At 39.2% G+C, this 22,493-nt stretch overlaps 1 long non-coding RNA gene across 1 annotated transcript in view; it reads right to left on the bottom strand.

Annotated features, from left to right (window-relative positions):
• Positions 1–22,493, bottom strand: part of LOC138069198 (uncharacterized) — a 263,508-nt gene that overhangs the window by 85,781 nt on the left and 155,234 nt on the right. The window contains exon 2 of the long non-coding RNA XR_011144013.1: positions 7,909–7,983. This is a non-coding gene — a long non-coding RNA (uncharacterized lncRNA). The remainder of the gene's footprint in view (positions 1–7,908; positions 7,984–22,493) is intronic.

Raw genomic sequence — 22,493 nt, 5'->3', positions numbered from 1 at the left:
TCTTCACAGAAAGCTTTATTTTCTAAGGAATGTGCTTGAAGCCCATCAGGCACCCTTTGCTTGCAGCTACATGGCTGGCCACTGCCCGCGCCATGCACTGCAAGGCAGCCGGTCGCCTGCGCGCTCGTCGCTGGAGTGGGGCAGGCCAGACCCTGCCACGGCGCTGCTGCCTTTTGTCAGCAAGGGGACCTCACGCGAACAGGTCTGGCAAATTGCTCAAGAAATGGAGCATTCTGGATGAGATTTCTTTTGTTTTTCTCATTCTCTTCCATTTCTTTTATGTATCACAGTTTGCCTGGCAAAGCATCTTCTGAAGTATGCCTAGAAATTTCTCCAAGCTATTGGGGAGTAATTTCTTCAGCCTAATCTCCTCCACGAGACTGTGAAAACTGTAGGATGAAAGGGGAACTGTGGCGATTTACCTACTAATTAGTTGCTCTTATTAAGAGGAGCAAGATAATTGATTTTAGGATGCAGTACCCCTTATTAAGACCTAATTAAACTGTATATCAAAGACTAATTAAATGGCATTATTCCATCTCACTGATGAGTTTTGATGCTTGGTGAATAGATTTGGGCAGAAGATGAACATATTGTGATAGATTTCTAAACTGCACAGATAACTATACACTAAGAAGCTGCGCAAAGGGAATTTTGGATTATCTAAAACTAACACATTTATTGGCATTCCTTGACACTGATAGTTTGAAGTGGAAAAAAAAAAAACCCACCATTTAAACCCGTGCTAAGCATTGCAGGGAAAGGAAAAGACACTGAAAAGACTCTCTATAAGCTCTTCATTTAAATATTTAGGTAACGTTCTTAGAGTCAAGAACTGCATTTGTGAAAAGGATGTATGCTTTCATAGCTTATTTTTCAGTTTATTCTGAAGAGCTGCATAGCTAAAGCAACTCAAGGGACTACTAAATAACAGATACTATTTGTGTGTGCTGTTCTTCAAAAGCATCTAAAGCAGACAGACACCTCTCCCGTCTCTCCACCTTAAGAATTAGTTGAATTCCTTAATAACCAGAAACCCTGTGGCATCCCAGGTTGTTCAAAGGTGAAAAGGCATAAGAAGAAGACAGGATTACATGCCTCTCCTTCTTCCAAACAGTCTACAGGTTAAGATAAACATACAGACAAGATGATGTTGCTTTTGAACAGAGGAATTGCAGGACTGAGTTTACTAACAGATTTTGTATTTTTTGACTCTTCGTTCTCCACTTAAAGGTATTATTTTAGGATAGATGAGTTCATTTAACAATTCAATTGTTGGTTTAATAAAAAGCAGTTTACAGTAAATGTGTGTGTGTGTGTGTGTGTGTGTGTGTGTGTGTGTGTGTGTGTGTGTGTGTGTGTGTGTGTGTGTGTGTGTGTGTGTGTGTGTGTAGTGTTAAATTAATTGAAACCTTAAATCCCATCAATCTGCCCCCTAAATGAAATGTTTTGCCTTGTAGAAAGAGTTGCTCTGACAATACAAACTCGTTGTTGTATTAAATCTGTGAGGTGGTGACTCCAGAGATTATTGAGGAATCATCTCTCAAAGCCCTCTGTGCACTATGTCTTTTGGATAAATCACGAGTTACCCACCAAAAAAAAAAAAAAAAAAAAAAAAAAAAACCACTGCACTACAACTCTGGGAGCTCTTTGCTTATTTCTAATAACTTCCTTCACTGACAATAGGATAATCTGCATATAGAAACATCAGTCGTACGTCACTTCTTGATCCGTTATTGGCCAAGGTATAATTATCCAGAAGCAATAACCTATACTTTTCAACAACTAAATTACACATCTCTTCGTACTGACTGTAGGATATTAATCTGAAACTGAATTTCTGTAGGTATAAAATTTATTCTATGTTGTCTGAAGAATATTTACCCATGAATTATTCTTTTACTAACGCAAATAGAAACAGCAGTACTGCAAAAGTAACAAATATTTGTTTCATCATTTGCACAAATCATAAATAGATAACTGAGCAAACTATGTTTGTAAGCAAGCCTTAAAGAACACAACAAACCTTGTGGCTAAGCAATAAGCAGATTTCGTAGCAAAGAATTACAAAGTATAGTTTACTTTTCACTTTGTAGAAAGTGATGAGTTTTTCATATATCAAGGAAATTAAATCCAAATACTTATATGTCGTTAGAAAAAATTTTCACCTTTGTAAAAAGAAAGAACTAAAACAGAAAGCACTTTAAATATTATGTAAATATATGATGTTTCTTTCTTAACTCACATATGCCCTTTTCAAGTTCAAGAAAACTGACGACTGATTTGCGAAAACCACGTCTATGCCCTTCTGTACACATGTGCAATGCATCATATGCAAAAAATGCTCATAATTAAAGCGGCTGTGCAACTAAGCAACATTTTTAGTCACGTTTTTGCCTAGCACTCAGTCTCACTCTCTCAGTCATTTGCTAAAACAGCAGGTGAAGAACAGCAAGCAATGCCTTCAGTGCTTCGCAGTCAAAACGAAAGAAGCGCTGCCCCAAGGCCCTTCCTCTAAATTTTTCCCTGCCCATCTTTTCTCCTAACTTTGTATTTCATTAAACACTAGCAGGGATCTTCAAAAACAAGTTTCTGCTTTTGTCGGGGAGTTAAAAAAAATTGTTTACATAAGTCTCACAATCTTCTGGCACTTTTGCACAGTTCGTTATCTCCCTGTTTTTTTGCACTTTGCACTTTCAAGATTTCTACTGTCAACTTCCGATTACCTCCTTGAGCGAGTACAGTACCACTATGGCACCCACACATTGCACTTCAGGAAAGTATTACTCCATTTATATTTAAAACAGAGACTAATATTAAGTGAATGCAACCTTCGATTTATCTACATAGTTCCCATGCTACTGGCATAAAAGATACCTTGCTGTTGCACAAGAGAAAATCCCAACACTTGGAGTTACACTTTGAAGTATGCAGATTAATGCAATAGCTCCGTCTCTTAGCGGAATATCTTTTTTAATAATCACTGCAGGCTTGTGCACAGGAGTCACAGACAGATCCTATTTCTCCAAAACTTTAACGAAGCTGTCCGCTGGCAAAGTGGCAAAAACTATTATCAGCACAGAATACAAATCTACAGTGGCAGCCCCCGCTTTCCATTTTGTTAAAGATGTTGACAGGATGACGGATTTGGTATTGAATACAGGACATTTTACTTGAAATAAGAACAACTATTTCATTTAGATTTTCCTTAGAGTCATCTGATGAAAAGGTTAATCATATGGAGAAGTTAAAATATCAAGTTGGATTTTTCTTATGTTTATTTACACCACAACAGGAACATAAGAAGGCTGAAGACTAAATTCATCCTTTTTTCTCACCTTCAGTGAATATCTGCAAAAAGGAAAATTTGACAGTACTCACTTCCAAGTACTGCTTTAGCATTCAGTAAAAGTCACTATGCAAATAATCAAGCCATTATTACAATACAAAGAACCAACGCCAGGACGTGCTAACCAGGAGAACTAGTAAAGCACAAGCTTTGTGGTCCAGAAAACAGAGATTTAAATATGATTGATCTCCTCAAATACAAATATTTACCCCTGCCTGCATGTTACTGCCACGCAGACAGTTTGCTTCCTTCCACTAAGCAGGTAACTAATAACATAGAAAGTAGAGTTTTGTATTTCAGTTCTCTTGCCCATCATGCTAGAACTTCACTTTTTCTTTTATGTCTCTTTATCCACAATGACTAAGCCAACTTCTTTGTCGATTTTCCACATCCCAATCCTAGGGATGAGGCAAGCAGTTCACACAGAGAAAAGAGATTCCCTTACTCTCACCAAAATTGTGAGGAAGGGATCCTCAGGGACTGATTGCATTTGAATTTGCCCCGATCTCAATCATCTATTGCACTTATTTCAGAATGTATTGTGAAATCAGAGCACAGACAAAATTTGAAATATCAGTGAAATAAATGCACAAGAAATAGTGGGTGCTGATTATTTATTTAATTGCTCAATTTCAATTTATATTTCTGAAGTTTTTATAAACAAGCACCTTTTGATAAATATTGAATTATACTGACATACAGAGTTTTGGGAGGCACAAGATCTACCGTATTTTAAATGTATGAAAGACCCTGTACTGCTCTTTTCTTGAAAATTGTAAAAGGAAAACACATGTCTAGAAAGTGAGCTGGTAGAAATCTTTTACAGGACAATTTCACACCGATAGCCTTCTACAACTTTTCTGCCTAATTCAACATAGTACCAGAGCTGTTTGACATATTCAACATCGTAGCGCAAGCTAAATACGACACTGACCATCACATTCCCAACAAAAGATTCCTGCTAAAAATCACATTCAGCACATATAAGTATTCCAAGGCATTTCGCAATCCTCAAAGAGAAAGAACAAATCCAAAATTTGGTCTAATTGTTCATTATAATAGTAAACAAACAGCTCCAGATTCCTGGTGTTTTGCCATCTGTCTTCTATGAGAAAGAAAAAACTCACAAACTGATCCAAACTTTTCTTGTAAATAATACTGTGACTATCTCAACACTTGGGCAAAGTTTTATGTAAAGCTTCAGCAGATCGGTCCACTAGCCCATTAATTCTCTATAAACAAGTATTCTGGAAGGCCAGCAACAATGCATGATAATAAGTTGGCTATAATTAGTAATAGAAGTCTTAAAATAGTTGCAGCCTCCCAAGTAAGCATTCCTGTCTTTGCTGTATTCTGAAAGCAATATAATCATTTTTTTCCAGTGTAATTAAAATGGTAATTAAAAGCTGATTTAGGATGAAGGATAACTGCAAGGTTATATATATTTGTAGGTAGCTGTGAGGCGCTCTCATCAAAATTTCTTGAAAGTCGATGCCCTACTCCAACAGCGGCAGGTTCACAGGAGCCAAAGAGAAATAAGGTATTTTCTCAAAGGGGTTATATACATATAAGAATTGAAAAAAAAAATATATATATATACATATAAATAAATATTTAGCCTTGAGGGAAAAAAAATTTAACAAGATGCTTAACTGCAGAGGATAAGTGCATTTAGCTGAAGATTATTATAAAACTAAGCCTAATGGTCTTTTTGAGGTAGCTCGAAGAAACATCACTAATGAGCAAATATTGATTCCCACTGAGAAGTCAGTATTACTTCAGTAATTCTCTATTCTCTCCATCCAGTGTGTTTACAAAACACCACCTATTACAGCAGCTTTGCTTTTTCTTTACAAGTGGCAAAATCCTGGTTTATAATCCCTCCTGGTACCAAATTCAGTATTTGTATTCCTATTACAATTACTTTCCTCTGCTGAACAATAATTTCAAAAAAAAAAATCCTTTAAATTTTTAAAGCAATTTTGTAAATGTGCAGTTTTTTGAAGTGTTCATTTGTGCGTTATCTAAGGCACCAAAGTTAGACAACGGCAGAAAAGAAAGTGCAAAACCAATCCCTACCTCAGCTGCCCGTGGCTGCTTGTGGGCCTACGCACAGTAAATAACTCTGGGATGGAAACTAAGGTATCACTTCCAAACTAAATTCACCACATTTAGAGTTGTTAAAGATGCAAACACAAACAATCCCTGTGCAGAAGACAGATACAAAGAGACTGTTTTGCATAAGCCATGAGCTCTATCTGAATCTCAAGAAAGAAACAGAAAACGTAGCTTCAAATTGCCAAAGTTTTCCTTAAGTATGATTAACTTCTCATAAGAAACTGTATGAACAAGGCTGATGAATATCCAGTACGCAAAAAAACCTGTGCATAACTAATATATATTCCATATATATTTTGTGGCACATTCTCTGGATTGCATTCACTTCCTTTTAACAAGTTTATTAGTTAAAATCTAATAATAGAACTACACACTCCAAATTACTGTCCTAACAAGCAACATGACGGATTCACTGAAGAACTAATATTTGGAGGGTGACCTATGATATCGAATGTCAAATTTCAAACTGTTTTTCTCATCCAGTCATCAGCAATGACTAGTTCACCTGCACAAAACCTCAATTTGTAGCTGAAAAACACACCTGAACATCTGAAATCTGCTAAGAGACTGATGACCTCTTAGGTGTTGCTGTTTAAAAAAAAAAAAAAAGAAAGAAAGAAAGAAAGAAAGAAAGATTAGCTCCATCAATTTGTTCATGGGTTATAATGTATTAGGATAACACATACAAGATTCTTTGGGACCACAGTCACACGACAGAGGATTATGGTTTTCCATTATCAACTAATGCAATTTTATGTTTCTCTGGGTACTAAACCTATCTTTCCCTTGGAAAATGGGTTAATTTCCTTTAACTAGACAACTAATACATCTTCTAGAATAATCATCGTCTCAAAGATTTCTGTCCTCTGACACAAGACATTGACTGGCTGCACTACATACAGACTTTTCATACTTTTCAGACTACATATAGATTTTCCGATCTGCAGGTCTACGCGCCCTGCACACAGAAGCCATCCTATGACTAGTTGTAACTATCAGGCTGGTCGATGAAAACCAGTGAAACCACAGAAGTAGCATTCTTAAGTGCAACTATGTTGAACCTCAAAAATTCAGAAACAGGTCTTGCAAGTACACGTCTGACTTGAAGGTGGAACGAGAAGCTATAGAGATGCATCCAAGCCCTATGTCATGAATTTATATGTGCTATAGTCTTCTGCTGACAAGGTGTTTTTTTTTTTTTTTTTTTAAAAAGCATGAAAAAGAACCACATTGTAGAATATACCACTAAACACCTAGAGAGAAAGGGAAAAAAGTGCTAAGGAAATACACAGAAACAGATGAAAACCCTCCTCAGTAATTGCTTGTAACAGTATACAATGAGCTAAAGAACACACATATGTGGTCAGCAATTCACCATCTTGCTCCATCCTAATCTAAACAATGCAATCAATACAAGCACTTGAACAGACTCATGATTATGTCCTACATTTTTCTGTTCAACAAGGAGCAAAAGCACTGTGAATAACATACCCGTTTTTTTTTCCTAAGACTTCCTAATAAAATAAGCCCAAGAAGAGGGAAGCCAACTGCTGCAAGAGAGTATCAGTAGGAATTTCAAAAAGCCATGCCTATAGCCTGTGCTATAATATAACAGACATTATATATTCCATAAAGTACAAAACTACCAAGAAAGCTCAGGAAGTAGATGAGGCGATTTTAAAGGACCTTCAAATCATCACAATGTCCTTTCCTCTTAAAAAGTGTCTGGCTGAATGGTTTAAGCATTGAAACTGTAACTTTTGCTACTGAATGTAAGGCAGACCATATACATATATAAAATGTGGGCATGCGCACAGACACATGTGCCTGCATATGCCCCCAAACACGCTTGGGCTTTTTACCATACAAACGTTCCGCAGGAGAACCCAAGAGCGCCCCATTCCACTGAAAAACCTGCTGAAACTCGCAGAGACAACAAACTTACAGAGCAACTGCACCACAACTATATTTAGAGTTATTTCACAAACAAAGTGCACGAGTTCGTTAGCATGACGACACACACGAGGAACACCAAGAACGTTCCTCGTAGAGAAATACACGCAACAGTTGCGTAGACCAGGCAAAAGAGTAAGAACAGCTAAAGGCACTAATCAAATGCACTTGCAGAGACAGAGAAAAATTCGAGCAGGATATAGAGACCAGGCAAGTGCCAAAAAGGGAAAGATAACACAAGCAGAGAAATGATGAAAGAGCCAAATTTGGACAACAGGGAGGAAAGTGGAATTATGATTAAAAAAACATAACCAAAATAACCAGAACAAGACGACTTCTATAGATATTTACCAGCAAGCCTGACAGAGGCTGCTCCTGGTGCCGAGAGAAATAATGCAGAATATAGAATTCACAAGCTGTTTTGATGAGCAAGAGACATTTTTAGAGATTTTATTCACAATACACTTGCTGTCATTCGTAACCATTACCTTTGAGGAGACTTTCAGCAGGGGATACGCTCTGAAAATATTTCACGGAGAGGTGTTTGGATGTCTCTGTTGAATCTGAAAAACAGAAAATCACTAGTTAAAGCCATCAGCTTATGACACAGAGGTAGCACTGGCAAAAGTGATAGAAAATATCCATGTAAGAAATCTGCCCACTGAACACAGAATGTGCCAAGGAGAGAGGTGGATTAGTGGGTTTATCTCAGAAGTGACAGATTTCTGCATTTCAAAAGTGCCATGCTGGAGTGGGTGATGAAGGGACTTACATGAACAAGAAGAACCTATGGCTCACCAATAGCCACAGGTTTTGATGTGATCTAAAGTCAGTTGTAAAATCCTAAGATTAACCCCATACAGCCACTTTCTCCCTTTGAATTTCAGGAAGATTTATTCCAGGGAGGTTGAACAACATTGGAAATATATCCAAATAATTTAACCATACGATGACAGGTTAGGAAAGAGTGAAAATAACACATATATTTTTCATCTTTCTTCTCCACTTCCACACCCACCCAAGAAATAAAAAGCAGGGTCAGGTGGCAAGAAACTTTTGTCTTACATGCAGATGGAAGGCAGCACAGTCTTTTCATTTATCATTTAAAGACAGATCATCAGGAAGTCATTACACTGCAAAGATTGGGTCTCTGCACAATTGTGGTATAATTGAGCACTGCAGTATGCAAATATTATAGATAATAAAACAGAAAATGGTTTGCAGTATTGGACTTGTCCTTTTCCTACGTTATGGTGTCAGGTTTAATCTAGTCAGCGAAACTAAAGAAAAGAAGCCTTTCCCAAAACTCAAACAACAGATTTTGGCAGATTGGAACCTCTTTCATTAACTAGTGTTAAGCTTTAAAGTAGATAAATTTGGCCCCTAACTATGATTCTAGATATGCTGCGGCTGTGATCTGAAGCTGATCTCTAACTGACAGAGGGTTACAAGCATGAAAGTGGACTATTACCATAATATGGGGGGAGAAGGGAAAGAAGGTGGAAAACCAGCAGGGTCTAGCTTAATGAACTTCTCTTGATTTGCAGGTCAGTAGGCAATACTGCTTTTAAGTCAGCCCCAAAGCTCTTAAAATATCTTTAGCTGCTTCTTGCAACAGTGGCTGCAACATTGGGATCACTACAGATGCCAGACGTGCTGCAGGCTAAATACAAGGAATATGCAGAGAGCCTGTATACCTACAGATACTCCAATATAGCGTGCCTATTTTGGCAGGGGGTAATATCAGCACTACTGAGATAAGGATACAGTAGTGCTGTTTGAAATTACCTGTATTTCACCTGCTGGGCTGTGATAAACACACGACCATTAACAATACGTGTGTAGGTACTTAAAAACACAAGTAAAATAAGCATAGTTTGCAAGTTTGACCAGGCTGGTAGGCTTGAAGTAGTAGCAAAAGGATGCTCTTATTCCACACACGTGAACTTGTCTTGCCCAGCTTCTACCTCACTTCAACTTTGATCTTAAAAGTTCAACTCAAATGTTACCTGGTTCAGGTTGTGATTAAAGGTATGAAGACAAGGGGCAGAGAGCAAAAATTCGATACAGAAGAATGGAGCCAAGTGAAAACTGCACAGAGAGAGATAGTTCATGACAAAAGAGGGCCAGATAGAATATGGATATGGTACTCATATTTTTATCAGAGTATTTCTACCTACAGTATCAGAATGATACAACACCACTTTTAAGAGTCGTTTTGCATCAGCAAAGGATTCTTGCTGACTAGAAAATACACTTTTGTTTCAGTGACTTCTGTGGGGGAGAGGATGAGAATTAGCAAGTGAAGGTTGAGAAAAATACAGGAAAAGTGAAGTCAAATGAGTTTTATTAAGCCCACAACTAGTTAAAAAGATTTCAAAACCTCACCATGCTGAAAGTCCCATTCATTTCTACAATAAGTTGTTGCACCTCTTTCTCCTTACCACTTTTGTTCACTCCCACACTGCCATTAAATACTACCTCTAACTTTTCCAGGTATTCTGCTCTGCCTTTTGAAAGGAAAACTTCTTAGTTAGAAGTGGCTTTGACTAATGACAATCCAATCTGAATGCATAAGTCAAATCATATCAGAGTCCAAAAGCATTATGATTTGTTTCAGCTGTAGGAGGAACAATTGTGAGACTTCTAGAATTAATTAAGGTTCCTTAATTTCTGCTCCCCAATAATTGGGGGCCAAAGACTTGCAGCTCAAGTTAATTTGGAATTTTAATCTTCCAAGTACTATGCAAATAGGTTCTTAGGGATTCATAGTCATGGAGAGTTGCTCATACCACTTCACTTCTGTGGAACTGCTTAAGAATTATTAAAACAAAGTTGAAACAACTTTTTCCTCAGAATACGCTCTCTAAAAAAATATAGGTAAGGAAACTACGTGAAAATAATTTTCTTCCCTACAGCATATCTTAATATTAACATAGCAATCAGAAAGGCTTAAGACAGCATACCCTTCACATCTGTTATGACTCTCTTAAATCTGACTTATGAACAGTACCAAACATTAATGCACCATGCTCTAACAATTATTATCTTATTAGAGCATTTGCCCAAGACGACTTGTTAGATGGTTTGCGTTCATAAAGAAGGTAAGTTTCCATTTACCAGAAGATATTAAAAAACCCTGTCAATATTCTTTCCATCAACAGCATTTTCATAAAGCAATAAAAAATTAATGAAGCAGACAAAACGTAGCAATCTGGTTAAATATTAATTTTATACTTTCTAATTTTTTTTAATAGTATGTCTGCTGAACTTTGAACACCGTTTATTGAAAGCACCCGAACCCCCCACCTTGACACTAGCTCTCTTCAGAGCTTTCTGTATTTGCAGAGAGTCAAAGCGATCCAGCAGATCTGGGTGAGACTACACCCATGGCAGTCAGAGCCAACAGCCAACCACCAGCTCCAGCAGATCGGGGTCAGCGGCATGGCGGCAGTCACAGCCAGCAGCTGACCACCAGAACGAGACTGCACCAGTAGCTCCAACGCCTCCTCCACACCTCTGATACCTCCTCTGCACAGACAGCTATGTATCTGCGCTCAGGACAAACAACTACTCCAGGGACAAACATTCCTGCGGGCACCAAAGCAGCACAAGTGAAGTGCTGACCAGCCTCAGCGAACACGTCCCTAAAGGAGATATTGAAAGTCTTAAACGTTACCCCAAACTTCTGTTCTCCAGACTCGTCAAAATACAACTGTCACATAACTTGTTTAAATACAACGAGAGCAACAAGGTAAATTCACGGTTTTGACGCTCAATTGTATGAAACTAAGTATTTTGGTAAAATTCCCACTGCATTTAAACTAGAGCAGTAAGACATATTGTACAATTTTTGCTTGTTGCCTAAACATCACGTGGTTGCTTAGTCTTTAAACTTTGAGGATGGTATTCAGTTAACAGCGATCTGACAAAGCTTTATCTTTTAAACTTTGTCATACTCTTTCAAATCCCACCCTTTTAAAATCTTTTTTGACCACTTTCAAAAAACCAAAAAACCAACAAAAAACCCAACCAACCTCTTCTAGCCTTTAGTGCTTTCCTACTCTAAGATAGTTAAAATCTGTAACGTGAGATTTTCCTTCTCTTCCTCCTTTGCCCGTTATTACACATACGGAACGGCACACGCAGGTGGGAGCTGATATCGCAGTCTCCTGGTGAAGCGCTACACACGGCACGATTCCTGGGGCGCAAAAAGGCAGCAGCCTGCCTGCCACATTTTAGGTGGAGGTACCTGAATAGGGGCTGAGAGCAGCTGAGCTTGGGCTCGGGGGAAACGCGCTGCACTTGAGAGGCGGGGAGGCAGGAGCGAGGGCGCCGCGGGCCGGTGCCCGGCAGCACCGGGAGCCCCCGGCGGGCTCCGCGCAGCCCCGCGGCAGCGCCCGGCCCCCCAGCGGCCGCGGGAAACAGCCTCTACGCGCACGCGAGGCAGGAGCAGAAACGCTCTCGGGTCTTTCTTGTGCACCGCTGGCTCCCAGCGTATCTCGAAACGTCAGGATGTGAATACCTGGTATAGTATGTTCTCACTCTGGGCAGCAGCATTAGCAAGTCTTGGAGTCTGACACGTTGTGATCGTCTGTCTTGGGATCCTTCCACTTCTTAAATGGGAGATTTCTCTGCGCGATTTTCCACGCAGATTGGACAGTGGAAAAAGTAGAGACTAAGCCGTCTTTGTTCCCCACAATTCCCTGCAGGCCAAAATCTCATCGTAAAAGACGAGGAGTTGCACCTAGCTGTTATACCAAAGCGACCTCGAGAAAGTTAAGCAAACATGGAGTTTTGCCAGAACTTTTAGGGGTCAGAGAGCAGAATTTTCAACAAAACAAAATCTTTCAAGGAAGCGTCTATTTTTCTCAAAAAAAAAAAAGAAAAACAAACGAAAAACCCCCACAACCACGCTAGCATAGAAGAATTTGAGACTTGCTGCAAAAATCTGACATCATCTAGTTTGAAAATACTGCCACAGCACTTAGCTACCATTTGGGCGCCTCTGTTCCCCTCTCTGTCACGCTCGAGGCCGGTAAGGACAAGCAGCCAGGAGCTCCTCTAACGCACCTCAAGTCAGCAAGGAGAAAACCCGTGGCACCCAGCGTGCTAGCCCACTCCGGAACTGGATTCCTTAGAGAGCAGAAGGGATACAGATTACTAGCATAATTTCTGTTGGTTTTTTTCCCCCCCTCTCCTTCCTCCTCCTTCAGTGCATCACCAAAATTTGCAAGTTCTCTTTGCCGAACAGTTTAACATTTTTAGTAAGGATCTCAATCATTTTACAGTTAGCTATACCCAAAGTAATTCATTTTTGGGGCAAGCCATTTGTGCTTACATTCTGGGCCCTTCAGGAAAAATGGCAGAAGCGGGTTTTAAAAAGATAATATTCCGTCTGACTGCAAACAATTCTCTCACGAAGGCAATTCCTAACAAGATCTCATTAACAGACGCTCAGCCCTCAGCTGTAGTCAGCGCACTAATACCCTCATGCGCGTTTGTCACAGAGGAACGGTCTGGTGGTTTGAGCGGAGAACCTGAAACGGCCGGTCTCATCCCCTCTCTGTCACGGACCATCCAGGTGATCTCGAGCTAGCCACACAGCCTTTCACTTCAATCCCTTCATCTGAATAATGGCAATGATATCTAACTCCGAGGGATGCTGTGAGGATTAATTAGTTAATGTTGGTAAGTGCTTTGAAGATGAAAAGAATTACAGAAAAGATAATCAGTTTTACAGTCTCTAAAAGCTTTTACCACGTCTGCAGAATTATTTCAGAGTACCACATGAATATTATCTGAGACTATCTGTCATTTATCATGTACATCCTGGGGGGGGGAGGGGGGGGAAATGAGAGCTGGTATGCAAATGCTTCCCAGCGCTAAACCATATATCCTCATCTGAAGCCTGCAGAGATGTTTTAAGAATGAAATGCTCATAGTGTTTTGGAGCCCTCACGTCCGTGTGCAGTATGCCGTTCTGAATGCTGACTTTATCCACAGGCAAACTCAGTGGTGGATGTCTGGAGTCAGAGGAGGCAACCCGAAGAGTCTGGGAGCAGAGCCAGTACTCGGGCTCCGACAGCTCACAGCGCAGCCCCCCCGCCCCCCCCAGTATAAGCTACTTCTGCAGTGCTGTCACTGCAGGAAATGAACACTAAATGGCTTTGTTGGCTTAACGCTTGCTTTTTTTTTTTTTATTTGAAATTCTGAAATCACACTGATTTTCAGAATTTTTTTGTATGCGTTTGGATAGTCAGTGTTATCTGGCTTTTTCTAATAAAATATATTAGAAAAGAACCAGACATAATATCCCATTCTCTCAAGAAATGTCTTCAGGATGGAATTTATATTTAGCTTTAGCAGATTTACTTTCACTTATCGAGAAAGTCTTTAATGTATGCATCTCAGTTGCATTTCCTCCCTTAACTTATTTTTTCCTCCAATAATCAAAATGGAAGTTTTACATGAAATAGGCAGAAACTGGACAGTTTTGCGTTGTCCACTTAAACTTTGCTAAGTTAGCCAGGATGCACAAGAATAAGCGCCACATAAACTTCACCTTACTCAGATATTTTCATATCCCAGACAGTGAAAGCTATATCTTGTCTTTCAACTTCAAGTAGAACCATTTTTATGCACAATTTGAACCACAGAACGTTAAAAGAACGTCACCCCGTACGTGTGCAACTACTTCTCAGCTTCTATGTTTTTCTGGAGATTGCTTCCAAGTACAACAACATTTGGATTAACAACAATTTCCTGAATGCTTTTCAAGTGACTATGGAAAAAAACTGGAATTCATTCTGAAAGTTGCTCTGTATGCTGAGCACAACATAACTTCAGCGGAGATAACTGATGGACTACAGTACAAAGATGATAAGCTGTATACCTGTGCTTTATCACAAGGTAAGTACAATACTGACTGGCACTAGCTACTGTCACAAAAGAACACATATGATTTCCGCAGCAATCAGAAACTTCAAAACTTCATTAAGCCACATTTTCCTTTTGAAAGCAATGCCCAGTGGCAGCTTCAGTGATTATCAGAAATTACAGTGCCATTAACACATTATCAGACAATCCACATTCAGCATTACTCTACATTGAAATGTATCTTGCGGTTGCTTAAAATCATTACATTTTGCTCACAGTCCTCCTATCTTACATGAAATGTCATCACTGATGGGGTTGACTGAGAAGAAATATTTCAACCTGTTATTCTTTCTTAACTCCTCTGCACTTCCCATGGCAGTCACAGTCATTTATGGTTCATCTCTGCTCCCAAAGATGGCACCCACTAATCTCCCGCCAAATTTAATACAACAAAAATATGCTTCATTTTGTGTAGGAAGATAGAATTTCTTCACTTAGATGCGTCTTTCTAGAGAGGAAAAGACACTTCTACACATGAAAAAGCAGTTACACAGGTCTCGAAAGGAAATTCTGGATAATTGCAATAGAAAAGGATTGTGTCAGTTAACTTCGTTATTATATTCTTTGCAAACTGATATCACTCTCTGTTAAAAAAAAAAAAAAAGTCTGCTTTGTTGATCGCATTAAACTATTCAAAGGCAATTCTAGATGCTCCGACAGTTAGGACAGAACCCAGTTTACTCATGGCCAGATGGTATGCGTTGGTTCTTTTACCAACATTTTCCTTTGGGTTAAAGAGTTCTTTTTCCTTTCCCAGTATTTATTCTTAATGTATTTATAACAGGCAGTTATAAATTCAGACCCTTTCGCAGGCATGGCCAATGATTAAAGGCCTTTCAGACTCATTTGCATGACAGGTTACCCATTATCCTAACCGTCAGTGTAGGGCATCTGACTCATCTTTTCATTTAACACAGAGTACCAGATTTTAAACAAGGTATTCTAAATGCAAAGTCATTTTAACACTTCCCTGCCTTTACAGGAAATATCTCACTAATTCCACTCTAGCATTCGTTTACTGTTTTTACAAATAAGTTGCGCTTCTCAACTAGCTAGCGGTCATCGTGCAGTCAATCAGTATACGCAGGTCTTCCTTTGTGTGCGTGTGTGCACATGCGTGTGCATGTACACGTCCAGCTAATGAGCTTCAAACTCATGGCAGAAATCCTCTGGTTTCCTTTATAACATAACCGCACATTTCATACTACAGGATTTCAATTCCATTGCTGTTACTCCAGCCCTTGCATCTGGTTTTCCTGCATAAGGACACCACCTTTTTTATTTTGTATTATTAGCAAAGCTCATTAACACTTATGTGTTGAGCCAGTTACAGAAATATTAAAACAAAACATATTCCTGATATAACTTTATATGTCCTCTTCCAGTATTACTTTCATCTTCTGTCCTCAGCCAATTATTATCTCAGTTTACATTTATTTTACTCATTTCAAGATTTTACTTCTTCAGCATAATCCCACGTTACATGCTATTTCATACCTTAATGTTAAGTTCAGATAGGTTTGCCTAGTAAATCACCTACCTTCTGAGCTGTCTTTGGTAATGATATGTATTTTAAAAACTCGTGCTGCACATCATCTGACTGTACATATATATCTGGGCCAGCTACTGGGTTATTTGACATAACGGAGGAACTACGGGTGATCTGACCCTTCCAAACTCGCCCTGGCTGGCTGAGTGCAAGGTTGCCTTGTCATGCAATCTAAGAGGAACTCCTTTTAGTACCTTTTTTCCCTGTCGTCTTCAGCTCCAAGCCTGGGCAGACCTGTATAACACAATCCCTACTGTATTACATGAGTTCAGATCAGAAAGACAGAAGTTGGCTGGACTTGCTTTCTTGACGGCAGCACAGGTGTAATCAGCTGGCTATCCTCTGGCTCAGAAGGCTTGTCTTCCCAAATCAGATCGACTTTTTGTCATCTAGATTACAGACGGAGAACTTGATTACTACGGCTTGATTATCTGGTTGCTCTTAGCAAAACTGTTATTAGCAAGGAAGGGGCAAAATACCTATTTTTCTATCTGAACACGGTAAGGAGCCTACACCCTTGCACACTTCTGCCCTTCTCCCCTGCCAGTTGGGTTCACCATTAAGATGCCATGTCTTTACCAAGACGCCCTCCTCAGGTGAGGATACCCATTCGAGCGTGCCTCTCCTCCCATCATTTTTGTGCTTTATGGATGGAATAGAGGAACTAGGAGGAAGCAACATGAAAGAGAAAGGAAGACAAGACAGGGAGGGAACATACACATCATCAAACATGAAAAAAATATATATTGGGGCATTCTTCCCCCAACAATTCTTGAAATAAGACAGAAGGTATTTTAGATATGCCTTCTCTTCCCCTTATGTTTAATAAACCAATTTCTTAAGAGTTTATTTATATTCTTCCTTGAACTATGCTTTCAGTGAGAAAGTGTCCACAAGAAGTGAACTAAGAACCAAACTGAATTAGCTTTTTTTCCTCTTTGCTAATTTTGCATTATTTATCTTTTTCAAGATAGCTTCCAAACCACAGAGAAGGTATTTCTTTCCTCACGGTCATCTAAGTTACTAAGAATAACAGAAAATGTACCTGCATTACTGCAACCTCCATAAGTGACTTTTGAACTAGGCATCTCAAGCACTGCTAAAATTAACACAGCACCTACACAAAAATGCAGCTTTTCTGTTAAAAAAAAGGGGGGGGGGGCAAATATAAACCCCAGAGCAACAGGTAGTTGCTTGTATTGAAGTCCAGGGAGTTAGGAATACTGAACTAGTTAGCCTACATTATAACTGTAATAATTGTTATTATAACAGTAACAGAAAGTATAGGCATACACTATAATTACCTCAGTTTGGCATAACAACAATTAGCCTATAGGGAGAAAAAAAAATAAAAAGAGGAAGAAGGGAAACAGGAAGAAAGGAGACACTTTTAATTAATTGGATTTGTTTGTTCTATGCATAAATACTACCTTACCTAATCAGAAAATAGAAATATCCTCCATAACCCATCCTGCTTCAGACCTATGAAGGAAATAACCACTCTCACAGCAACTATCCATTAGTTGCAGCCAGCTCAGCTGTAGCTAATTTAAAGAATCACAAGCACAGCAGTATGAAATGAAGAAAACTTAGGCAACTCAAAGTACTTTAACTGTGTAAGAGCTCAGGTACCCTTGCTTTTACTTCTGTTATGTGTTCCAGCTGTGAGTTGGTAGTTAGAAAGACTGCTATAATGTAGCCCCAAGAAGTTTAATTAGAAACCCCATGTCTTTTCAGAACCTAGGAATTTTTATTTCATTTCAAAACATATGTTATTTAATTCCTACTAAATCACTTTAGTCCAAGTTGTTCAGTTTGTGACGCAGGAGAAAAAAAATTAAGATCAAAGTTTTGGTCTTCTGAATCACAAGCTAGTCTCCTAACCATAAGAATAACTATCTTCATACACTGAATGATTTTTTAAATTAATTTGATTCACAGACTTGGTAAAACATATTGCGAGGCAGCCACTAAGAGCAGAACAGGGAGAACAACTGGGAGAAAATTACTAAAATAAGCAGAGTCTGAAGCTGCAGTACCTGTAAGCACGCTCTGACAGGGCTGTGCAATGCAGAGAGGAACTTGTGGCCTCCTGAAGAAGCTGAGCTGCACTGCTATCTCTTGGGGCAGTTGGTTGAGTTGATAAAGTTGTTCCTAGCACTCACAGACTCTGTATCTGCTTTCTGAGTCGTCTCCTCAGCACTACTTTGCCTGCTGACCTGCTGCTACTGGCTGAAATCCTTTTTCCCTACTCTCAAAAGCACTGCAGAAATGTTCACCAACCTCCTCCCTCCCAGGACGCGTGCCTCCTCCAGGCTGAGATTACTCTCATGATATAGAGATGCAGTAGTGCAAGAACTAAGCTATAGTATTTTAAAGCATACAAAATGCCCCCATTGCCTGTTGAAATGCAAACTTCAGGTGGCATCTCTTCAATGTACAGGAGAGATTTGATAGGAAGATCGTCTGCTGATTTGCAGAAATGATCTGCTGATCAGGTGAACCTGATTCATGATGCTGGCACCTGGAACTGAAGCAAGGCGGGGGGTGCGCACTGGGTGTCTTGACACACATAATTCATAACTGGATCGTCGGCAATCCACCTATTATATGATTCTCCTCATTTTCTAGCATGAACACGATTTAGTTCTGAGGGGAGGGCATCATTCCCAAATGGCTGTCCTGTGAGGAGGAGGAGATGGGTTTCTTTCACGTATTTCAATCACTTAAGCATTTACAAGCAGTAATTAAGTAGGCCTTGAGATCCTGATCCCCAACCATGAAGAGTAAATACCTGTCTAATAATAAGAATGATAATGGCAAAAAGAATATACTGCATCATTGGCAAGACAGTTCTGCTGCAACCAAATTGGAGTATTTTAGATGACCATTGTACATGTTTTCACATTAGGCTTAAAAACAGAAAGAAATGTAGTTCAGGAGATAATCTCTCACACACCTCAAACTGTATATACATCCTGCAACTTCTTTATCTTCACAGTGGAGTTACTCACACTCCCGTGAGGAGAGATTTCTTCCATGAGTCATGCTTTCTTTGCTATGATTACAATTCAGTTTAATCGTACAACTGTGGGTTATTTGAACCTAACTCCGCTCTGTTACTGTTGATGGCAACAAGGATGGGTGCTATTAAGTTTTTCACTAAACTACTTCATTTTCTTCTTCCTTCAGAGGTGTGCATTTATATTCTTAAATATATGGATATGTGGGCTTGGGAGACAGAGAGGTGCAGATATGGAATTCAAGCCAATTAACAAAGTTCAAAATGAGCTGACCTTCAAAATAAGTTACTCTTTTTAATTATGATACCACGTGATGGGGAAGGAACCACCTTCGCAGGGGCTTACAAACGACAGGTATCATGCTAGAGCATCACAAAAATCAGGAGCAGCTCTATTTTAAGTCGAGGCCATTTTCACAGATCACCTTAGCACAAGCAATCATATCTGATGTTAAGCAGCAGTACTTCAGAAAAACGCCCATCAGAGAAAGGCTGTTGGGCAAAGAGGTTGGAGAATCTTCCCAACAAGCTTTTGAAAGATGATTATGAGACACTGATCTGAGTGACTTTGGCATCATAAATGTACGCTACCCCAAAGAGGTGGAAGAGGTTTACTCGATTTCAGAAGCCATATTGGTTGCTTAGTACTAATACCACAGACTGGAAATGAAAAACATCTAGCACTATCACCACTAAATAATTTATTCAGACCTTAATGTTGTCTGTATAATACATTACTCAAAACAGACTTGCTGCAGTGCCAGCATGTACTGAAATATTCCCAGTAGGAACCAGTCATATAAATCCAACCTTGCTTTTTATAACAATTCAAAGGAAGGAGAGGAAGGAGAACAATCTAAACACTGTTTAACACCTTCAGCATCTGTTTGAAAACCAAAATGAAGACTAATGTTCTCCTAGATAACTCATTCAGTGTTTATTTTAATGAAAGCAAAACAAGCAACAGAACAACTGCTGAATGGAATTACAATAAAATACATGTTTTTCAGACAAAAGAGCAAAAAATCCGTTTTCATTTGGATGGCTAACTATCCTATCTTTGAACAGAATGTTACATATTCATTTCATTTATCATTTAAAGTCTGATAATCAGGAAGTCATTATATGGCCTACATTGGGCAGCTATTCGATTAGAGCATAATTGAACACTCTGTAATGCAGCCAAAGCTGACAGGTTGGGAATACATAATATCCTTTCCATGATATTTTGAAGCAGGGGGAAACTGTAGGAAAATCACTGTCAATCAAAACAAAACTAAGCAAGAGAGACGGGAATCACTGGTACTTCAACAACGCAGACTCAACTTTATTTTTGAAGCTACTGAGAGATGTTGTGCTTTCTGTCTGCTTTTTCTGATTTTCTTCAGTTTATAAGACATTGTTATTACATGATTATAACTGAAAGCAGAAGACCTCATTTTGACCACTTGTCTTTGTCATTTATCTGCGGCAAACCAGCGATCAAATGTGAAAACGGGAGGAGAGGTTAGACTCAGAACGGCAATGTTTTACACCTGGCTTTCAAATGTGCTGATTGCTGAGAACAGCTATTAACAGTGCACACAAAAAGCAGCAAACCACAGAGCTTGCAAAAAATTTTGCCTTCCAGTTGTTGAGTGTTTAAATTACTGATCAATATTTTAAGAGGCTTGAGATCAAAATGTTATTTCCAATTACTAGTAATAGAAGCTTTCTAATTAAAAGCCAGACTTTTCCCAACATTATCAATGCTTATTTTTAATAAAAACTTACAGCTGCTTTTGTAAGCATCTATGTATTTTCCTGGATGTCTAAAATACGCACATGTACGTAGATCTAACATTTATACTCTCAGTAATGTGCATGTCATTCTTCCATCAAAGAGTACGGAAAGGCCTTAAAGTTGTAGCTTTTACTCGCATAAATACTCTCCGGTCACTAGGCAGCAGCAGAACAGGGCTAGCAGAACTTACTTAGTATCACAGAACTGCCTAAGTACGTGTCCCAGCTATTCATGCGGGAGACGAAACCCCAACTACCTTCAGCACCTGTAGCTGGGATGTTCCCAGGAGGCAGCTGTCTTAAACTTTCCAGACCATCCTTGCCTTACTTCTAAGACTGTGCTTCTCAGCCTTGCTGTCTGCACACCACTGCACAGTAGAAGATGGTCACAAAATAATTGACGAAAAATGTATTAAATTTACTTTCCTACGTGTGCAATCAAGTGAGTGAACAAAATGGAGAGAATAATAATTGACCACTGAAAAATCAGACTAATTTTTATTTGGTTGCCACAATGGCTTTCATTTCTTTCAGGAAGCTAGGTCTAGGCCCCCTGAATTAAAAAGGCTGCGAACACTACACGAGGAGGAACCGTAGGTAGGAAGCTACTCATGTTACCCAGACAACACAGACACTCTGATAACCACCATCTTAAACCGTTCAACCTATGCCGCTAACAAAAGCCTGGGAATACAATAGAGCCTTTCAGCACATAAATCACCTGAGATAATTCAAAACCAAAGGAATTTGTTGTATTCGGGCATAAATCCTGGTATTAGATGCCTTCCCCTCAAACACAGCCAGCCTCCGGAGAGCCTGTGCGAAGAGCGCCAGCTGCCCCGGGGCGGCGCAGGGGCACGTCTGCCTGCGCCCCGCTCATTCCCAGGCAGCTGCCCAGCCCCGGGGGGCTCCCAGGGCCACCAGCATGTGCTCTCTCTTTTCTCATTTTACTACACGGATTACAATCCATAAACTATACCACTGGCTATACAAACAGCACAAGAGGTGAGCGAGCAGCTGAGGGGTTTTGGCATCCTGGGAAGGTGCCTTGTCCAGGCAAGGAAGAGATCCACTGTGAAAAGGAAAGAAAGAAGGAAAGGAAAAATGAGGAAATAAAGGAATTGTTTGGAACTGCAAAAATCGCATATGTATTCTCCATTACTCTTTAAAATTCAAATTCTAACACATATCTCTGGAGATATTTCATAGAAGATCAGCACCTGGTTTATAAAACAAACAATAAGATACTATATTTAGATTTTTATATCAATTTAAAATTATTTTAGTGTGTCTATTATAATTTATTCCTATTAATTTGTAACCTTGCAAATTTCGTAATCTAATATTAAAAGTCATAAAATTGCCACTATCTTTCCAAGCATTTACATTTCTTTGACTTTCCTCTCACTTTTTCTTATTCTCTGGCTTTTTGCCTTCTAATGCTGACAAGCACAAACTGGAGAAAATCCAGTGGAGAACCACTAAACTGCGTTACTCTCTCAGGGGTCATCTCTCTCCTCTGTTTAAGGAATGGCTTAGGATTTGCACTCTACTGTTTTGTTACCTGATACTACAAATCTTCAGGCCCGCTGAGGATTATATCCAATGAGGCAAGCGTGGAGAAAGTTGAATGAAGAAAACCAGAATCACTTCATTTCAACTTCTCGTGTATTCCGTGTTTTACACATATATATATATATGAAAATTTTAAATGATAGGATACTCCCTTTTTTTAGGATAGAAGGATGAAATGAGAGATCTCACTGACTTCTAAAAAAGCT

Source organism: Struthio camelus, chromosome 13 (genome assembly GCF_040807025.1).
Source record: "Struthio camelus isolate bStrCam1 chromosome 13, bStrCam1.hap1, whole genome shotgun sequence".
In the NCBI taxonomy this organism is placed as follows: domain Eukaryota; kingdom Metazoa; phylum Chordata; class Aves; order Struthioniformes; family Struthionidae; genus Struthio; species Struthio camelus.
The sequence above is the reverse complement of the archived record's forward strand: the minus strand, read 5'-3'. Positions and strand labels throughout refer to the sequence as shown.